The sequence below is a fragment of the Melanerpes formicivorus genome, unplaced genomic scaffold (genome assembly GCF_026170545.1).
Source record: "Melanerpes formicivorus ecotype bairdi unplaced genomic scaffold, bMelFor1.0.p_v2 SCAF_1, whole genome shotgun sequence".
In the NCBI taxonomy this organism is placed as follows: domain Eukaryota; kingdom Metazoa; phylum Chordata; class Aves; order Piciformes; family Picidae; genus Melanerpes; species Melanerpes formicivorus.
In genome coordinates, this window is record NW_027142353.1 from 27,265,402 (window position 1) to 27,286,342 (window position 20,941).

General features: G+C 41.9%; 1 pseudogene; it reads right to left on the reverse strand.

Moving 5' to 3' along the window:
- Window positions 1–18,702: 18,702 nt before the first annotated feature.
- On the reverse strand, window positions 18,703–20,192 carry LOC137444329 (F-box only protein 15-like; annotated as a pseudogene).
- Between the last annotated feature and the right edge of the window lie 749 nt (window positions 20,193–20,941).

Sequence of the window (20,941 nt, forward strand, 5' to 3'; positions counted from 1 at the left end):
TATTTTCACCTGCTTCTGTGATGTGCATTTTTATTTTCTGGCTGGACTCAGACACCGCCTCTTTCTGACAGCTTCTCAAGTCATGACCTTCAGAGCCTGTGTGTGGTTTCTTCTGCTTTCTGCATCCAGCCTAGAGATTTTACAAACCTCCCACCAAGGGGGCTGGATTATTTTAGATCTCACTGACACCTGCATTATTTTACCTTTCTGTGTTCCCAAAGAGCTGTAATATTTACCAACAAGCATCTCTTCTCAATCTAATCCAGTTCACATGAATATCACATGAGGCTACCTCCTGCATGATGCAGCCTTAAGATGTAATGAATGTTTTTGTGCTTACTGTCTTCCTTCCTTTGTCCCTGTTTTGCCTTCAAAGGGACCGTCTGTGTGAGAAGGGCAAAAAGATGTGGACCTTGGAGTGCAGACCTGACTGAATTAACACTGAGTGCAGCTGAATATTTGCTATCTGGAGAGCATGCTGTACAGTGACTGCATTTATTAAACATCAGGGTAATTTCCAAACTCCGGCACTGCCCCAGTGCTGTGAGAGAAAGCTTGTATTGCTGCACGAGTCCAGCTTGCCTGCCAACGTGTCTATACCAGTTCTGCAGGTGTATGAGTTACAGCCCAAGGCAAAAATACCCATGCCTTCCCCAAAGATCTCATGGTGCTTCTGCAGGCCAGATGGTTCCAATTTGAGGCCTATGCTCAGTGATGTAGCTGTATTGAGTTTCTTCCCTGAAACCAACAAAACCTGCTTTAGCATTTTGCTTGGATTAAAATATTTGTCCCTTTTTTCACAGGGCAGAAGAGGGACTCCTGAAGCCACTGAAGGAAGGAAATCATTACAGAGTTCTACAGAAGTAGGTCATGTGCTACAGCTGCTCATAGTTTAAGAGGAAGAAACATGGGACCTCAAACATGGAACATGACTCCTTCAAAATGCTTGAGAGCAACCCAAGAAAAACATCCTCAGAGGCTTATTTAATAAACATTATCTATAATAGTCTCAATGTGTGCTCATGTTTCCTTAGGAGTTTGCACCTACTTCCCAGAGCTAACAAGTTTCCAAAATGAAGCACAGAATAATTTAATGAAAAGGATTTAATAGTTTGTGTTAAAGTTAATATGGTCCATTAGGAGCTGTCATTTTATAAACAATGAAGATATGTCACCCTCTCTGTTGCCGTAAAGCCATTCCAAGCAAGGTTTGTAAACAGTCAGTAATGATCTATAGAACATGCACAAAAGACAATTAGAGCCACACTTGAAAACTATGCTTTCCTTCCCATTCAATTTCTTTTTAAGCAAACCCAAGAGAAGCATATATGTATATAGAAAAATAAATGCACAGCATATATATACATATGCACGTGTGTATGTATATATGTATGCATATGTGGATTTCATTAGCAGTCATACAATGTTCATTATCTTAAAAGCACTGCTATTTCCACAGCTCAAAAAAATGCCTAAAGTGAACTGTTAAATCAACTGAAAAGTTTTTAATTACAATCAAAGTGTCACTTCACTGCAGCTTTCTTTTTTTCAGCAAACTAACATTTTTGTGAAGACTCAACCTGCTTTCTCTAACAACTGTGAACACAAAATATTATGCATCAAAATAGTGCCAATTTCAATGTGCAGTGGGTTTTTTTTGTCTTCACAATGAGACTAAATGTAGCTCTAAAATATATGCATAACTTCAGCAAGGGACTCTAAAAGGCTTGGGGCTCCTTGCTTGGTGCTATCTTCCACCAATACGATCCCAGAGCACAGCAACACTGTTGTGAGCCACAGTTTAAAGCAGCCTGAGAAGGAGAGGGACAGAAGAGCTGTCTAGCCCAGCCCCCTCCCATCCCAATAACCCCATTTTTTGGAAGGCAGGCAAGAATGAAGTATGAGAGAAATCAGACCTAATGTCTACAGGGGAGTTACTTCTGGTGGACAATGAGGTAAGTGTTTGGAAAATTAGGTCCATAAAGCGCCTATATTCCTTATTACTACATGATCTAGAAACAGACAAAATAGTCAAAAGATGACTAACTTGGTAAAATAAAATGGATACAACCTTATTATTTATAAAGTGGACTCCTCATTGTAAAAGGACAGCTTTTTCAAACAGAATTTAGATTCTTACTGAAGGGACCAGGAAAGAAGGAAGCTTCAGACTGAGGTCACTCTGTTACACATTTACATTGTAAAGATTTATCTGAGCTACTTCCATGAGATTTATGCAATGTCTTAGGACTCTCAGGTAGTTGAAAGTCAGGTATCTGGAAATCTTACTAAAAAGCTGAGTGGAGACATGTATAAAGAAATAGATTCAAATCTGGGTAAGCAGTTGCAGAGTTACATAATCTTTTAGGAAGGTGTGATTATTCAGTATATTTTGCTGCTTCATTATATAAATAGTCTATCATTATTCAAACATAGGGTTGGGCTGAGATCAAGCGTTGAACAAGACAACAGATCCTACTTGAAATCCTACACAAATTGTAAGGAGAAGGAGGTGGTAATATCTTCTTCTTCACATGACAGCAACACCAAAAAATTATGGGGGGAAAAACCCTACAAATGTGCTCTTTGTGTATTGCCTTCTTTCCTACAGCATGTTTAATTTCTCAGGTGAATTAGAAAGGAAATGGCTTTACATCTATAATTTCAGCTACTGTCAATGTATTTCTTTGAAATTAGTATTACTGATTTACAGTACTGCCTTGTCTGACTTCCTGATAGCACACTTAGAATCAAACCAGTTTCCTTGTTGGTCAGTGAACATTTTTTAGATATTTTTTAATGGGACCTGCACTGAGTCTGATCTAGCATTAAATCTGTATCAAATATTCAAATCTGCTGCTTAAGTGCTAGGGAAAACAAAAAAGGATTCACAAATTGCCCTAAAAAGTAGAGACATGTGGCATGAAAGTACTTTATTGGCTTATACAATCAGTCACAGGAATAGAAGCACAAATGAATTGTTTTCTAATAGAAGATAACCAAATGAACCTAATGTCAATGGGACTAATATCAACAGGTAAAAGTAGACCCTATTAGAAGAAGCTGAGAGGACATGTGAAGTCTGAGGATACATATGAGCACCTGGGGCTCATGATGTTTACATCTGAGATGTTTACATCACATAAGGCTCCTTTTGAAGTCAATACAGAAAAATGGGCATTTCTAGGAGCCACTTATTCATGAACTCCTAGGGCTGTCATCTACATCAGGATCAGATGAACTGTGTTTTGAAAACACCTATTTCCTCTTGTTGACATTGAAGGTATCCAAGGAATCTACCTTGGGTGTCAAGTACAGGGGACAAGTATCTGAAGCTAAGGACTGAAGGAGCCTGTATCACAGTCTACAGAACTACTCTTGCAATTCAAACAAAGGATACAGAAGCATATTACACCACATCACATCCTTTGATGTGGAGAACATCTAGAGTTTAGCAGTCTTAAATTTCTGGTTTACCGTTGTTGCTGACTTGACCCAGAGAAATAATCAGTACAATTGACTTGTTCGAAGATTGCCTCTATTTGCAGTATATTCAAGGTATATCTCACTATTTATGTCTTGGACTTGGTAACAAGCCAGTCTCAGAGTTTCAAACATAATTAAAAAAATCCTTCTACTTGATGTTCTTAAATGAAAATTATTAGGAAAGAGAAAATGTTAGGGTTTTACCCAAATGGATATGTTTGTAATGTTAACTTACTCTGACAAATTTCCTTGCAGCTGGAGAGGTTTGAAAGAGCAGATAATGGATAGCAAAAGAGATTCCCGTGTTCACATTTGCTTTGCTTTGAAGGAAAATTTCAGTGCTTTAGATTTCTCCCTTCACAAGTAAAAGAAGAGAAAACAAAATATTGGTGCTAGGGACAGGTGCCTCTAATGTATTCTTGTCAGACATGCTGGGAACAGGAGAGCTCTATTTTTGAAATACTACTGTTAGCTACATTACGTGGAGGTCTTGTTAGCGGTAAGCAGCAAATTGGTGTTTAGCGATGCAGGTGACAGCACTTATTAATTTGGGGGGAAAGGAAAGAAATCTCCAAATTCTCAGGGAGACAGGCATAGTCTTGTGTGTCAATATGAGGAATTTATGCAAGCATCCTCTCATTCTAATGAGGTAGAAAAAGCAGTACTGCAGAGACAGTAGTAAAATAAGAGCTTATGCTCTGATTCAGAAAACATGTTCTTAAACCATCTTTATGCAGGACAGCACTTAATCCTCTGCTTAACTTTGATTTACACAGGTGCTTATTTGGTATCTTGGGTAGGAATGACTAAAGACTGGGATGAGCAGTGCCTCAGTTATTAACAAACAGAGCTCTGCATTTATCTAGTAATAATAATAGCAATAATAGTAATGACAATAAATTGTTGTTAGGTAGTTACTTTCATTTCAGTAGATCAAATATTAATCTGTACAAACACCAATGGTTTAAGGCTCCCTGCATTCCTGAGAAGGGGGGAGTCTTGGTCATTCTTCTATGGTGGAATAAAGCACCTGAAGATGGCTAGCATGAGTATAACACACCACTATGAGCAAATCAGCCTGCTTGGTCTCCAGCAGGTACTTGCCAATACATTCACTGGGCACTCTGAACAACCTGCAAAAAGTGAAATCTCCAGTCCACAAAACCCTTCTGTTTCAGAATGCAGAAACAGTGGAATGTCCTTATTCCCCCAGGCCATCACAGTCACAAGACTATTCTTTCCATTGTCATCATCGAATAACGTACAAAGAGGAATGTAATTTTATTTACATCTCTCATGTGGGAAAAAAAAAATAATGACATTTGCATCACCAGTGCAAATTTTTTTCTTTTAAATCAAACCAATTTGGAAAGAATAGAAGCATGAGATACATCTGGTTTCTTGTCTGGATTACACTCCAAAGTTTGATGATCACACCCAGATGACTAAAATAATGAAGGTGATAGATTAGTGTATTGATGCATAATCACTGTCTAGCCTGCAAAACTCATGAGCTGCATGATTTTCAGAACAATTACTTGTAATTAAAGCAACACTGCTCCCCCCTTAAATAAATATTTTGTGGATAACACCAATTAATTACATTTTTCAATGAGAATAGCTCTTAAATGCCTGTGCTGCTATTTATTTCTGACCACATTCAGAATTCTGAAGAGATATGAATTATGTATTGTTTAGTAGTATTATTTTGGGTTTGGGATTCTAAAAAATACCTCCCTTTCTTTTGATAGCGTCTCTTGAATGAGTTAAAAGCTAACCACTTCCACAGGGTGAGGATATGAACTGACTCTCATAATGATGAAAGGGAGTTTTTAGCCAGCCAGACATTGTCTGATGAAGTCAACACATCTATCCAGATTAGCTATCTGCTATTTCATCTCTTTTTTTTTTTTTTGTTTGTTTGTTTTCCATACCCTTCAAAGATAGATTTGATGAAACTAAAAGGCACTCTCATGACCTGGAAAGAAGAAATTTATCACTGTGCTAACTAAACGTTACTACATTTGCCTTTAAAAAGTCACAGTATCACAGTATCACAGTATTGCCAAGGTTGGAAGAGACCTCAAGGATCATCGAGTCCAACCTGTCACCACAGACCCCATGACTAGACCATGGCACCAAGTGCCACGTCCAATCTCCTCTTGAACACCTCCAGGGATGGTGACTCCACCACCTCCCCAGGCTAATGACTCTCTCGGTGAAGAACTTTCTCCTCACCTCGAGCCTAAACTTCCCCTGGCGCAGCTTGAGACTGTGTCCCCTTGTTCTGGTGCTGGTTGCCTGGGAGAAGAGACCAACCCCTTCCTGGCTACAACCACCTTTCAGGTAGTTGTAGAGGCTAATGAGGTCACCCCTGAGCCTCCTCTTCTCCAGGCTAAACAATCCCAGCTCCCTCAGCCTCTCCTCATAGAGCTTGTGTTCAAGGCCTCTCACCAGCCTTGTTGCCCTTCTCTGGACACGTTCAAGTGTCTGGATGTCCTTCTTAAACTGAGGGGCCCAGAACTAGACACAGGACTCAAGGTGTGGCCTAACCAATGCAGAGTACAGGGGCACAATGACTTCCCTGCTCCTGCTGGCCACACAATCCCTAATACATATCTTTTTTCAGACTGACCCAATGTAGGTTTTCCTTCCACAGAAGTAGCAGTATAAGGTTATAGCCAATCTCAGTATTAGAATATTGCTGTGAAAATTATTTTTAAAAAGGTTCTTGCAGTATTCTAGCTCTACATGTTTGATCTATTAATTTAAACATTAATCAAAAGATGAGATTGTCATGTGAAAGGGAAAAAGAGGATAGGAGCCATCCATGTTTCTTTTCTAGAACTGCAGCTTTTTCTCATTGATTCTGCAAAAATGAACTCGAGTCCATCTCTAAGTAAAATAAAATACAAAGCTTGATCTTTATTCTGAGAGATGCTGCGTGTATGCAATTCCCATTAAATCCTTTAGGCCCCTTCTCCCCTTCCCTAGTTACCACTGAAGCCTCTAAAAAATTTGGTTTGGTAGCCACATCTATCTGATACCTTTCCTTCTGGCAACTGTGGTTCCCTGAAGAGTTAGATAGGTCTCACTCTCTTTTCTGCTTCAAAACCGTGAGTTCTCACTTCCTAACAATGGCCAGGCTTCTCCTGATAAATCTCTTTCCAGGTTTGTATCACTGGCAGCCACAGGAAATGGTGTTTTCTCTCCAGCACCTCACTTCCATGTGAATTGCCATCCTCACCTTGGGAAGTGCTCTGCAGAACACAGCCACAGCAGCTGCGAAGAGAGGGACAAGGACTGCACTCCTGCCTTCCATGCTTGCTCCTGCCACCCTGAAAATGCCTGTGTACCCAACAGGCATATGAGCAGCTGTACTCAGAGAAAAGCATATTTAATACATCATATATCTCACACATGCCATGGGAACAAAAAGCAAGACAAAATTTCCTTTTAAATCAGTCAGCACTCTCAGCAGAGAAACTTATCCTTATAACCAGACACTCACTTGTGAGTAGTAAAGACTGAAATCATGGCCTTGATTCATTTTTGTTTTTCTGATCTGTCATGCTGAGGTCTCTGCAGCAGCTCAGGCACCCAAGGAACTGCATGCTCAGACTTTTCCATGACCCACAGAAACATTCTCCATGTCTGTTTTGGCAGCTGGGCGTAACTCAATCTGCTATGGTATCCACGCTTAGACAATTCTACGAGTAAGCAAAACAGCTACTGTTTTCATCTTACCATGTTTTTCATAGTATCTGGATGTTGAAATAACACTGCCAAAAAATTGACATCTTATGCTTTGACAATGGTTGCTCCTGATCATACACAGTAATACATGATCTCAGGCACAGCAAGGGGCCCAAGCCTCAGCTTTCTGACGTGTCAATCAATCCTCAGCACCCATAAGGCACACACACACGCTCCCACTAGCCAGCAAGTTCAAGCACCTCCACTTGCAAATAGCTGCTGCGACAGTGGAAAAGAAGGCATGTTTTCCAGAATGTTGTGAACTTGTGAAAACAACTCTGCAACTGAAACTGAGAATAGCCTTCACAATCACTACCCCTCTCAGGCAGCCAGCTCACTCTTGGGTGCTATAAATACACAGTAATACACCATACCAAGAAACCATGATACAGTAATGTTACAGTAAATTCTACTAGAATTGCTTTTGAGGTGCACCAGCCTGTGAAAGAGGAAGAGAAATGGGAGACACTCACATGTTCGAGGGAATGAAGAGGAAATACTTTTGCAGCCTCATTTCCCTACCTCTGAACACAGCTCTCCTGTACTTTGTCTGTAGCCTATGGTGCCCTGGCAGCCCATTCATGCATAGAAAGACTTGGCAGAACACATGGTTACCCTTACACGGAATTCTTTTGCCATGTGTGTTTAATATATCTCTGTGATCTGATTCAAGTAGAGCAGATTTGAATATCTCATTATACAGAGACCAATATGTCTTCATACACACAGTAATTATATTGTTCATTCTGATGTTAGAACACTGGATCTCTTGCTGAAAGTCAGAAGACTTGCATACATTTTTCAGTCACTTAGACATAAGTGACTACACTGACATTCAGATTCTAAACAAATTTCTGATGAGTTTCCCCACTTTTTTCCCCCTTTCCCTTCCCAAAAGCAGATTCCTCAGCCTCTCAGAGAAACAGAATGGAAGAGCTTAAATGAGAAGAGGCACACACATGACTACAGTCTAAGGAATAGAAGCCCATTTCTCAGCCAGTGTGAACTGCCAGAGCTGTGTTGGCTCCTTGGAGAGAGAGGAAAAGGCAGGAGAAGCAAGGGGAGGAAAATACTTTAACCATACTTCAGATATCTACCTTTTACTTGGATTTTGTAACTAAGACTTATCTAAATCTTAGCCAGTGAGTGTTTTCCCATAATGGAAACATGGGCTGCAATCAATCATTCCTTTCTGTGCTTTGCTACTTTTTGTTTTTGTAGTAGCCTTTTTGTTTTGATGGCTAAATTTGTACTTGTGATGTTACTTAATGTGTACTCTTTGGGGTTCCCAAAGTCTAGGGGTGCTTCAAGACTGCATAGTGCTCTCTGGGCATAGACATGCATGGGACAGAGAACACTTTATGTGACCAGAAGTGAGTTTTGCCTTTGACCATCAGAATGAGTAGCATAAAAGCACCCTTTCAGCAATGTCCTTGGGATCTGACCTTGTGTTGTCCCCACAGGTGATGCCTCGGGCAGGCTGCAGGCATTCAGGGCACTCAGTACCCAGACTCCCCTCCCTCCATCACCACTTATGGGTATAACTCCCTGTTTTAGCATTACCCTATAAAGATCTGTAGCCTTTGGGTTCTAATTGCTTGGCAGTCATCTTTTCTTCCCTTCCAGTACCTTGATATGTGAGGTCAGGTGTTGAAATGCCACTTGGGTGTCTGGGACCTGAGAGTTAGCAGCTGGCTTTCAGTCAGTTCCCAAACCATTTTCTGTGGGGGTCTGTATTCACTCAGAGTTCACTGTGACATTCATACCCTCATTATTATCCTGAGTTAATTAAATTTCATATTGTTCTTAATTGTGTATGTCGCCCCTGAGACAGTGTGAAGGATTCATTATTAAAAAGATAGAGTTTTATTTAGTGCAGAATTCAGTGCTAAGAGAGACCTCACTTCACCTACCCAGAGAAAAAGAAGCGATAGAAGGGAAATAGCTGCTGGCATATTGGTCAAGTGTGAAAGCAAAGAGCAAGGCTAAAAAAAGGCAAGACCAGAAGGGCAAGAATAAGAAAATTTAAGCACATGTACTTAAATTTAGTTTTAGACTAAAATGTACTAATAATGTTATGTGGCATCCCAATTGTCTTTCACCAATGTTGTTGTCTTATGCACAAGTTTCTAATGTAGCATTTACTCCATTTTCAGTCACAAGATGATTCAGATGCAGGAAGGAATGGTGTGCAACAGGGTAACTGACTGCACTCATATGGCTCAGTGCTTGTGGATGAAGCTGGCAGTGACAACGTGCCCCCTTTCCTACTTTGGGGGCTGTAGAGGCCATCTGTGGGAATCAATCTAGACGCTTGCTGATCTGCTCCTTCACTATACTGAATTTCTTTCCATATTCTGTGGGAAATAAATTATACCACTGTGCAGCATAGCATGTGACTTCTTGAAGGGGTGATGAACATTTAGTAACAAAATTCCTTGTCAGTCTATGTGGCTCACTCCATGCATTCAGACTATCAGTTAGTTGCTCTCCCTGGTGAAAACTGAAAGTACATGTGCTTTCTCTGCAGTAATATAATATGATGCCCCAGTGATATTGTCCTACCACAGGCAACATCTTCTTGTCTGTCTCTCTGGTTGTGGGAAAATAAATGAACACACAGTGTGTGTGCTTGTTCTCAGAAACTTCCAGATGTGTTTCCTGGTTTCCATGTTTTTGTCAAACCATTCTGGATGCCCTTCCCTTGCTTCCTGTACAAAAAGGAGTTCTGGCTGAATAGAAATATGTACCAGCTGGCAAAGGATGGGTTCCCAGCAGGCTTTTGGCATTTGATATGCCTAATGTATGTGAACAAGTTGATATGATTAAGGTTAATGCATAAGAGACCATTCCAGACTTTTCTAATTGTTGTATAGCATTAAGTATTTGGTGGCACTTTTTGTTTTAAAGCAGCCAAGAAGCTATTTAATGTTCAAAATGGCAACTTGATGGTTAACAGGTGAGGATGCTCAATCCTCTTCTACCATTGCTATGACCATAAACCAAACCACATTTGTGAGAGGAAAAGAATACAGCACAAAACAGAACTGTATTTCTGGATGCCTACATTTGAAAAGCTTCCCCATCGGCAGGACCAAAACTACATGGGTTTCATTTTAATGCCATTCTGCAGAAAGTTGCTGGGCAGTGATATGAGGAATTCTACAGCTGTAAAACCAAGGGGAGAGAAATCATTGTAGCCAGCACACTGCAATTTACTGATTGGCTTGGTTCTCCTTCCAGCCCCACACTATTCCCAGTTCTCTTTGTGCTGTACTCAGGAAGGGCACAAAGCTGTTTTCTTTCCAGAGAATTTACCAATGTGCCTCACTGCTTAATTGGTTTGGCATGGGATACCAGAGCTCCACCATTTGTCTATGCTTCCTGTTTGCTTCTGGTCTGTAATTCAGGCTGTAGAACTGCTCTTCAAAGTTTAGTGTGGTATGGTGTGGCAGATTGTGTAGCAGATTGCATGGCTTCATATTTGGTGACAAATTCAATGTTATTTAGATGGCTTTAGGTAGCTCTTGACCCTCCAGCCCCTTGGCTACTCATTTTCAGTTCCATGTTACTGTAGTGCTTTGCTTAGCCTAGTGTTTGTGTGGCTGTAAGTACAGCAGCTCAGGGAATTGATCTAGTGGGAAGAGCAGATCTTGCTTTCCCTACCTTGTTCACAGTTTGGCTGTGCAGGCAGCTGTGCCAATGCTGTCCAGAACACCAGCCCTGGTGTTGGAAGGACTACTTGAGGAACTGTGGTCTGCACCAGTCATCACCCTGTCCATGGAAGCACAAGTCCCTGCAGTGTGCTCACTGCAAAACTCCAGGGTTTGCACTGCTTTTTTGAGCTTTTTTTTCCTGCAGGGACTGCAGGAGTTCTAATATCAGGGTGATCTGTTTGGCTCAGTTGTATTCGACTTCTACTTTTTCAATACAACATTCAAGAGGAGTTTGTGCTCACATAGAATAAGAAACTAACTTTATCAAGGTTGTACAACTTGATTTTTAAAAGTTATTTTTAAATAAATAGTTAAAACATAATTTGTGAGATATGTTACAGAAGAAGCATCAGGTTGTGAAAGAGGAATGTTGAAGGCTTAGGGCAGATCATTGGTGGACAAAAGGCTGAACACCAGCCAGCGATGTGCACTTGCAGGCCAGAAAGCCAACCATATCCTGGGCTCCATCAAAAGAAGCGTGGCCAGCAGGTTGAGGGAGATAATTCTGCCTCTCTTCTCTGCTCTGGTGAGACCACACAGGAAGTATTGTGTGTAGCTCTAGAGTCCTCAGCACAAGGAAGACATGAGCTTGTTGGAGCATGTCCAGACAAGGGCTACAAAAATTATCAGAGAGCTGTAACATTTCTTCTGCTAAGAAAGGCTGAAAAAGTTGGAGCGTTTCAGTTTGAAGAAGAGAAGGTTCTTGGGACACCTTGTTATGGCATTTCAATATTTAAAGGAGGCTTACAAGAAATATGGGGACAGAGCTCTTAATAGGGCCCATAACAGTTTTAAACTGATATAGGATAGAGTAGGTAAAAGGAAGATGTTTTTTACCATGAGGGTGGTGAAGCACTAGCACGGGTTGTCCAGACAGGTGGTAGATGCCCCATCCCTGGAAACCTTCAAGGTGAGGCTGGACAAGACTCTGAGCAACCTGATCTAGTTGAAGATGTCCCTGCTTACTGCAGGGGAGTGGACTAAATGACCATTAAAGGTTCCTTCCAAACCAAACAATTCTGTGCTTCTATTCTATGTTAACTTAAAAATGGCATTTCTTCTGCTGATTAGGGAAAAACACTATAAAGCAATTGAGGGTCAGATTCTCAACTGATCTTTTTTATTAAGGCTCCATTGAAGTCAGCAGAGCTTTGCTGATTTACATCAGTTGAAGACCTAGTCACAACTTTTTGTAGCTTAAATTAACTCCTACAGTAGCTTATTTTTCACTTGAAGGAAGGATTTATTAGTTTGTTTGGGTTTTGTTGGTGCTGGTGGTGGTTGGTTGGGTTTTTGTTTTTTCTTTCTGAATTTTTAGAGCATCTTTAGCTTTATTTTAAATTTGCTTTTACAGTTGATGGTAGGTTTTTGACTCTTGTCCTCATAATTTATCTGTCGAAAGTTCTTCTGAATGTCAAATGCTTAGAGTATCTTTCAGATTCTCAGGTGACTAAGATAGGATTCTTTTTTTTTTTTTTAATTAAAAAGAAGAAGATGAGTTTCAGGGCAATCGTGTTTTGATATTCCCATATGTATCTAAAGTCACTCAGATTAGGAGAACTGGGCTTCAGTTTTTGAAATCAGACTTCTTTAAATTCAGCTCTGAAAGTGCATTTCCCTATCTGACTAAAATACCGATGGTTTTAAATATTATATGGTAAGCCTCATCAACCCTGATAGATGCTAAACGGTATCTTGCTTTATGATTTGATTCCAACCTCATTTCTTACACTGTAAATCCAGTGTAACTCCTTCAAGTTCAGTAGAATTGCTCTGGGTTTACACTGCCATAACAAAGGTTAAAATCTGTCTCCAGACTTCTACTCCCCTAAAGAAAAAATATTTGCCATGGTAACAGTGTAACAAAAACCTTTACGACAAATAGTAGAAACTTAAAATACCATCTTTGGAGTATTTTACTGAACTTACCTAATTATCACAACTAACTGGAATTCAGAATGTTTACCTCTCAGGCATTACATCACTGAATAATGCAGGGCTAGGCTTCCTTATTTGAGTGAAAGAGGTTTTGTTGGCCAGGTGCAATGGACACTATTCAGTGTCACTGTCTCTTCAGGACAAAGGCACATGGTCACCATCACTTCTGAGGTCCACCTGTGCACAGAGGTCCTGAAGCATCCACACTGTTTATAGGTCACTTTTGTACCACCCTTGCTCATTTTCCCGCTCCTTTCAGAGATGCCTGGCTCCCCTCCCTTCCAGCCTCAGAAATCTGCATGTCATCAGCTAACAGACATCCCTAGCTTGACATGCAAACATGTGCAAAGCAAAATAAATGCCGGAAGAAGACAGAGCTAATGCAAGTGAACGTCACAGTCCAACAGTGTCTCCAGCTTCAGATTCCACAGCTGGACTCTGAGGTCCTCTCTCCTGTTGTGCAGCAGCAAAGGCCTTGAGCACATCTCTTCTTTCCAGTGAATGAAGCATTTTGCAGCTCATTGTGAGAGTTTTTTGCTGAGATTCAAGTTCTCACAATGACACTTCTTTCTCTTCAGTGTTTCTTCTCTCATTGCCCTTATAGGATAATAGCATAGTGATGGCTGCTTGATGCAGGAGGAGAGGGAGCCAGCAATGGCAAGGAGTAGCTGATTAAAGTAGACATTAGGATCAAGACTTGCATACAATGAAGGTTTATGACTTTTAAAGCAATAAACATCTAGTGCTGCAGCAGCTCCAGCTGTGGTCAGGGGCTCTGCACAGAACAGGTGGGCAAAACATCCATCACAGTTTGGCTCATTTGGCGCTGATGGGTAAATGAATGTGATTTCACAGTGTGTGACTCCACCTCCTGCTCCAAACTTTTTTCATCTGTTCCCACTTGTATAGAATGTGGTCTCAAGCCTGATACAAAAAGTTCACCATCTTGCCCTTAAAAAAAACAGGGGCAGGAGATTACAAAAAAAAAAAAAAAAAAGAAAAAAATCTTCCCATTTCCACTCTACTTCTCTCTCTCTTTTTTTTTTTTTTTTTTCTGATGAAAGGCTAAGTGCTCTTGATGGAGGCATAAATTGACAGAACAGGGTTGCTAAGGTAAGACAGATAGCAGGTAGCATGATGGTTCTATTGACTTTGATAAGTTTAGATGCCAGGACAAACTAAGATACCTGCAGAACCTTGGACAAGCAAGGTTGGGGCGGGAGAGAGGAAAGACAAAACAAAACAATCTTTGAATTTTCTGGCAAATGTAATTAGGGTTGTCAGATTCCAAATAACGTTCACAACCCTCTCCTCAGCATTTCCTGAGAATGATGATAGTCATCTTCCTCACCATCTGGGATGTGGCTGAGACTTCCATGAAATCCATCTTTCTTCATTCCTTAGTTGACCACCCTTCATTTACAGTGTACTCCTCCTCTGTTGCTATCATGGGCCCTTTGCAGCCCAGATCAGGTCTGTACCAGTCTTGCCACCAGGTAAAATTGCAGCCATCAGCTCCTCGTGACAAGCAGCACATGCAGTTGCAAGTTCTAACTCTGCCCGGGCCCTTGGTTACAGAGCAGTATGCAGTGGGAACTTGCATCCATCCACACTGACACATAGGATGGCTGTCATGACCAAGAACATCCTACTTTCCACTGCTGATTGCAAAAGGCATGGAGATAGCAGTGAGAAACACTGATGTCCTACTGCTGAAATATTGTCCTGGATGTAGTGTGAGCTTCTTTATTGTAAAAATAGCAGAACATCCTCAAAGAGCATTCCAGAAGGATCATCAGAACTAATTCAGCAGGGCTGAGTTCCTACCCTCCTGATGAGCCAAGGCCAAAGTGAAAAGTGAGGCTGTAGGCAGTGGGGATGCAGCATAGAAATGTCATAGAATCATAGAATCAATAAAGTTGGAAAAGACCTCAAAGATCATCAAGTCTAACCTGTCACCCAAGACCTCATGACTACTAAACCATGGCACCAAGTGCCACGTCCAATCCCCTCTTGAACACCTCCAGGGATGGTGACTCCACCACTTCATGTGGGGTGTGGTGGTTTTAGGCTATGCCTTTAAAATTTAGTTACAGATTTCAAGCAGAAAAGTATAAAAATATAAATAAATCACTACTGGGTATAAAAAGGAAAACAAAAGATTATTCTAAACAAATTTATTGGACAAATGTCTGGGATAAGAGTAGCTGTACCATAACAATTCTTCCCATTTTCCCATTCCTTTTCTCTTCTCTTCTGATCTTGGCTGTTTTGCTTCACTTGGGAGGGAGATAGCGTGCTTCTGGCTGGCCTTGGATAAGTCTAACCCACTGATTTTTCTCTCTCTGCTCCTCTCTCTCTCTTGGGACAGGGGGGCTTAGGGGGGCAGTGGAATTACTTCCTGCGTCTTTTGATGTGGGGGGTGGGGTTTGTGTTGTTTGCTAATTGTAAATATCTATATAATATTGTAAATGCTGTATATTTTGTATATATTCATTGCATTCCACTGCAGAGTGTAGTTTTTGCTTGTAAATACAGCTTCATTTCTTCAACTTCTGAGTTGGTCTGACTAAAAGTTAATGCTGGGAGGAAACTTCAACCCACCACATGGGAAATTAAATTAAAATGTACACGTGCCATGTATGAAGTGGGCAAAGTACACTCTGACAAATAATGCATGAACTCAACACTAATGACTGTAGAACAGGTAGCATAGACAGGTTAAACATAATTCCACACGCACGGCGCAAGATTGCTTTGTAATGTTGTGGATGTAATATTCACTTCTTACATAGAAGAACTTTAGCCCCATTCCTGCACTTGATTAGGGTGAAGATGGAATTGAACATTGCTTTCTTACATCAACATCCAGAATGGACCAGTAGTTCATCCTACCCATGCTGCTAGTTTTGCCTGGAGTCCCCTTCAGATATAGCAGCCTGTGTACAAACTGCGGGGGAGCTGTTCACACCCAGCTTAGAGCTGTGAAAAGTAGCAGGCACCTGAGACAAGCTTCCATCAGCAGAAATCATCAGCAAGGAAGTCTTCTGCATTGCTCAGTTTACAATTTATGCTGGCCCTGTATTTAAATATACTGATGACAACTTGGGGCAGAGGTGTCATTTCAGCATTTAGGTAACCTCATACCCCTCTCCTACTCATCACGGAGCAACACTTTTGTTTCTGTCCCCTGACTGATCTCATGTGATTTGAAGTAGCTGAAATAGGTAAAGATAGTAGTTGTTATTGTGTCATGTTTACATGCATTGATGTGCAGTAGAAATGAGGAAAAAGTGATTGTGGTCAAGTGAACTACTGCAGGATAAAGAGAGATAAATAATTCAGATTCTCATTATAACAGAAGAGTGCAGCTCCTTTAGAGAGAAGGGAGACTGTCTTTGTGTGAATTGGTATGCACAGGCTGTTTAGTAGCCATAGCATGTAATCTAGCATTAGTATTAACATAAATCAGTGGCAGGAATTAACAATATTTCTGAAGTCTTATATGATAACTGGATCCACACTATATTGTTTAGTCCTCCTGGGCATTTTAATAATCATGTAATAGAAATGTTGGAGTAGCTGAGATATTCTTTATATTGCTCTATGAAAGGTCTTTAACACAATGTCTTTAGCAGACAGTTTTGATAGAATGTGTTGTACAAAAAGAAATATGCCTATTTTGGTAATATGGGTATGTTTCATTAGCTCGGCCTGCAGCAATATGACTTTACATTTAAAAAGGAATACAATTAATAACAATGAGAGGGGTTTTTTAGCTCTCAGAGTATAGCTGGAGGAACTGAGCAAGGTGTCAGGGCAATTAAATAGAAGCACTGTATTACCTTTGTCTGAACACTCATAACATCATCCTGTCTCAATATGCTGAATAGGGCATCTCTTTGCAGTAGGATTCCTAATTTATTTTGATGTTTTCTGTAACTCAGATAATAAAAATATGGACTTTTTAATTGATCTTTAAAAATGAACACATCTTGGGAATTAACATGTCTGTGGATCCATATATTTTCAGTTTTCCATAAAGCATGGAATGATTATATGAAAGATACACAATAGCTTCTCAGCACTGAACTTAATGGAACCATCATATTGGTGCCATGTGAAAATACAAAATACTGCCAGTCCATATACAGCACATGGATTAAATAACTGCAGCCCAGGGAAAAAGTGATACTTTGAGACTATTAAAATAATCAGCACAGGTATTATTTTCTTCAGCATTAACCTTTATGTTCTGTGTTAAGTGACAATTAAACTGGTGGAACAAAATCCTTCCCTGGAGTAACAATATCCAGCATTTCTTTCATCTCTAAAGAGGCTTCTTAATATCTTGCAATCCTAAAAATTCTAATTTTCCCCTCATTGCAGGTCAGATTTAATGAAAGTAATAGGAGATAAATGGCTTGGGCTCATCTGAGCCTTCAGCAACCATGTGAATGCGAGGCAGAGATCTCTGGCCTCCTGGGATAAGCATCAACAGAACACAGCAGAGACACTGCAAGGATGGCCTCAGGGAACAGAGTCCTTCTTCTTGTTCAGGGCACAATCCTTCACATTGCATTCACTCCTCTGCTGGAGCGTCTTTTGGTTGTCCCAGTCTGGCCTACATGTCTAGGTAGGAAGGTCAGGAGCATGACCTGGCCACAGGAACAAGGGCAACAAAGACATAACCCAAGGCTTCACTGCAACTGACACCTAAACACATATGGACTCTTTGAGAAAAAAAAAGGTTGAAAGCATCTCTTTTGCAGGGGCAGCTTGCTGGTAGTGTTCATGCTCTTACAGCAATGACAGTTATGTGGGAAACACATTAGGCAGGTGCCAAAGCAGAAGTGACCTTCCCTTCTCCCCACACCTCTATGTGCCCCAGGTGTACCATCACCATTTCCTGGGTGCCCAGCAGCAGCACATTGGAGGCTACAGGAAAACACTGTCCCGGGGCCCAAGAGGATTAATGAACAACTCCACAAGCATTCATGAGTAACATATTCCAGCTCAGCTGAGAACAGTTTCCCAACTGGCAGAGCTCTAGGTTACTCCTCCCACAGCAGCTCCCGGGTTAATGGCAGACGGCGCCGGCTGCCCGGTCTCATCCTCGGGCAGCAGCTGCCCTGACCCTGTTTAGCCCTGCATGTATGCGGCGGCACACAGCGCCTCGAGCGATTAAATCACCCCAACGTGCTGGCAAGGGCCTCCCCTCCCCTGCTAAGTGTTATTGACAGACCCATCAAAGGCAGTGATGCATCGGCGCTCACCTCAGCCCCAGCAGGCTGAGCTGAGGGCGACATGCGGTCGCCATGGCAGCAAGCGGGGCGCAGGGCATGCCGGGAGGGGTGTGGCAGGCACCTGGCAGCCATTTTGGCAGGGCCCAGTGGAGAAGCCTTGTGCCCTCTCATTGATCTGCCAGTCCTCGGCACTATCGACTGTTCCAATTTGCAGGAATTTATGGTATCGATGTGGGGCTGATTAACATTTTGCGCCAGAGCAGTTCAATACGGGCTGGTAACAGCTCCTAATGATTAATTGACTTTTATGATTCCACCTCCGCGCTGTCAGCGAGCTGTGCACGGCGGCTGCACTCCTCCCCGGGCTGCGCTCCTCCCGCAGCTGCTCTCCAGTGGCACAGGCAGTGACTGAGTGCCTGGGAAATTAGTGTCCTTGCTGTCTCGTTTTGTGAGAGATAAATGCTGTGACATTTAATGCAGACCTTAATTTAGAACAGAACTAAGCAGATCATTTTGCAATTTAATCATAAACAGGTAAATATCAAAACCTGTTTAGCGTTTCATGAGTTGGGTGGACAGACAGCAAAGCTGACTCCAGGGTGCTGCCTACTTTCACTCACACAGATGAACTGACAACAGGCTCGACCTTCTGAAGGTTCACAATACTCTCTGCTGTAGCTGTGACCCAGCAAGTCATAACAGCTTGAGGTCCTGGAAGACAGTCCCACAGAGACTGGGCCATTGAGACAACAGAAGGTTTTTCCGTCTTCATACAAGAGAGTAACATCCAGCACACGGCACTCCTTCACGGTGCCTTCCAGCTGACAGGGCAAGCCAGGCATGGTGGCTAAAAGACAGTGGTCCATGTTGTCCTGCAGGCTGCTGACAGCTGTGAGCCTCACAATACCCATCTGCAATCTCACCTTTGTTGCAGAAGAGGTCCCTGAATGTCCCACACATGTAGGCACAGGTTCCATTGTGGGTATCAAAGCGTAGACAGTAGCCATTTGTGGTAGGTTGAAACTACCCCCCAACATAAATTTGCCAGACCAGCTCAGTTAAAAGGGAAATTAAGCTATATTTACAAGCAAAACTACAGTCTAAATATGAAATGCAATGAATATGTACAAATTATACAATATTTACATATATCCATAAAATTTACAAACAGCACAAGAACCCCCCTGGACAAAATCAGAAGCAATTAGTAGTTTCCTCCCACCCTGCTCCCTTCCCTCCCTCTGCCCACCAGACAAGAGAGAGAGCAGAGAGTTGCTGTTAGTACTTAACTGCAACAAAGCAATGCAGCCAAGGTCAGCAAAGCCAGCAGAAGCCAGAAGCTAGTTTCTGCTAAAGCAAGGAAGGCATAAAGAGAGAAAATTAGTTTATAGATCTAACTTTTATGTGTGTTATCTGTCCAATGGGATTATTTAGACCTTATCATTATTTCCCTTTTTTACATCCAGTGGTAATTTACTTACATTCTACTGCTTTCCGTTCAAGATCCGTGGAAAATTTTCTATGTACAGCCTAAAACTACCACACCATGCAGTCCATACTCTGGGTCAGTATCATCCAGTAGAGGCTGATGAGGCGGAGGGGCATAAGGACAACAGTAGAACCCAAGATGCTTCTCTTTATGAGCTGATGATAATGAAGACTAGCTGAGACAGAAGCTATCTCCTTTGTGTCCTTCCAAAGGCCTGCTAAGAGTCCTGGCTTCAGAGTGAAGAGCTGGAGAATTTTGTCAGCACCAGGTGCTGTCAGATCAGCAAGATGGTATTCAGCAACCAGAGAAGGGTAGCAAGGTCCCTTCCTGCTCTGAGGAAATAAAGGCACAACTCCATAGAGCCTGAGTGTTGTGAGGACATCCAGACATGGCCAGTTGATACCATACTAAAATATATTAAGAGATGTGTCCTGAAATTATGCTTTTCTCTTCTCCTTTAGGTGTTCCATTCTTCTCCTTCAGGATAAGCATCCAGCTCAAGCCAGCAGCTCTCGTGGCTTCTTTTTTTTTACATGGCAGAGGATTTCTGAGCAAGTCCATAGATCTAACCTCGTTTGGACAGCAGCTATTTGGAGATGTATTTTTCCTTCCAGTGGTCAGAACTTCTATCCTGCAGAGCAGCACAGCCTGAGCAAAGAGTTTGTGCTGGTCCTGAGTTCATTTTCCAAAATGCCCTTTTTGGTTTGAAACACTAGGAGTAGTTTGCCAGCTAGATGACATTGTCACTGGCCAGCTGATAGAAGCTCCTGTTCACACAGCCCATGGGCAGCAGGGATTCAGTATCCAGAAGGGAAAACATCTTTATTAGCAATTCTAGTGGCAGGCTCTCAATGCTTGACCTGGACTCTGGATTCATAGCAGGTTTTAAACATAGACTCTCAACTCCAGCCCTTGCAGCTTCAGAACCATCCCCAGGCCAGGCAGCAAAGCTCCTTGACCTGGGCCTGACAGCACAGCCACACCAAAGGGCACCAGCAGCAGGCACAGGGCTAAAAGGTGGCACCAGCCCTGTGGAGAACCTGGGAGTCCTGGTGGACAAGAAGTTATCCACAGGTCAGCAATGTGCCCTCATGGCCAAGAAGGCCAATGGGATACTGGAGTGCATTAAGAAGAGCGTGTCCAGCAGATTGAGGGATGTTCTCTTCCCCCTCTACTCTGCCCTAGTGAGACCACACATGGAATATTGCATCCAGTTTTGGGTTCCCCAGTTTAGGAGTGATGGGGATCTGCTGGAGAGAATCCAACAGAGAGCTACCAGGATGATTAAGGGACTGGAGCAAGTGCCTTAT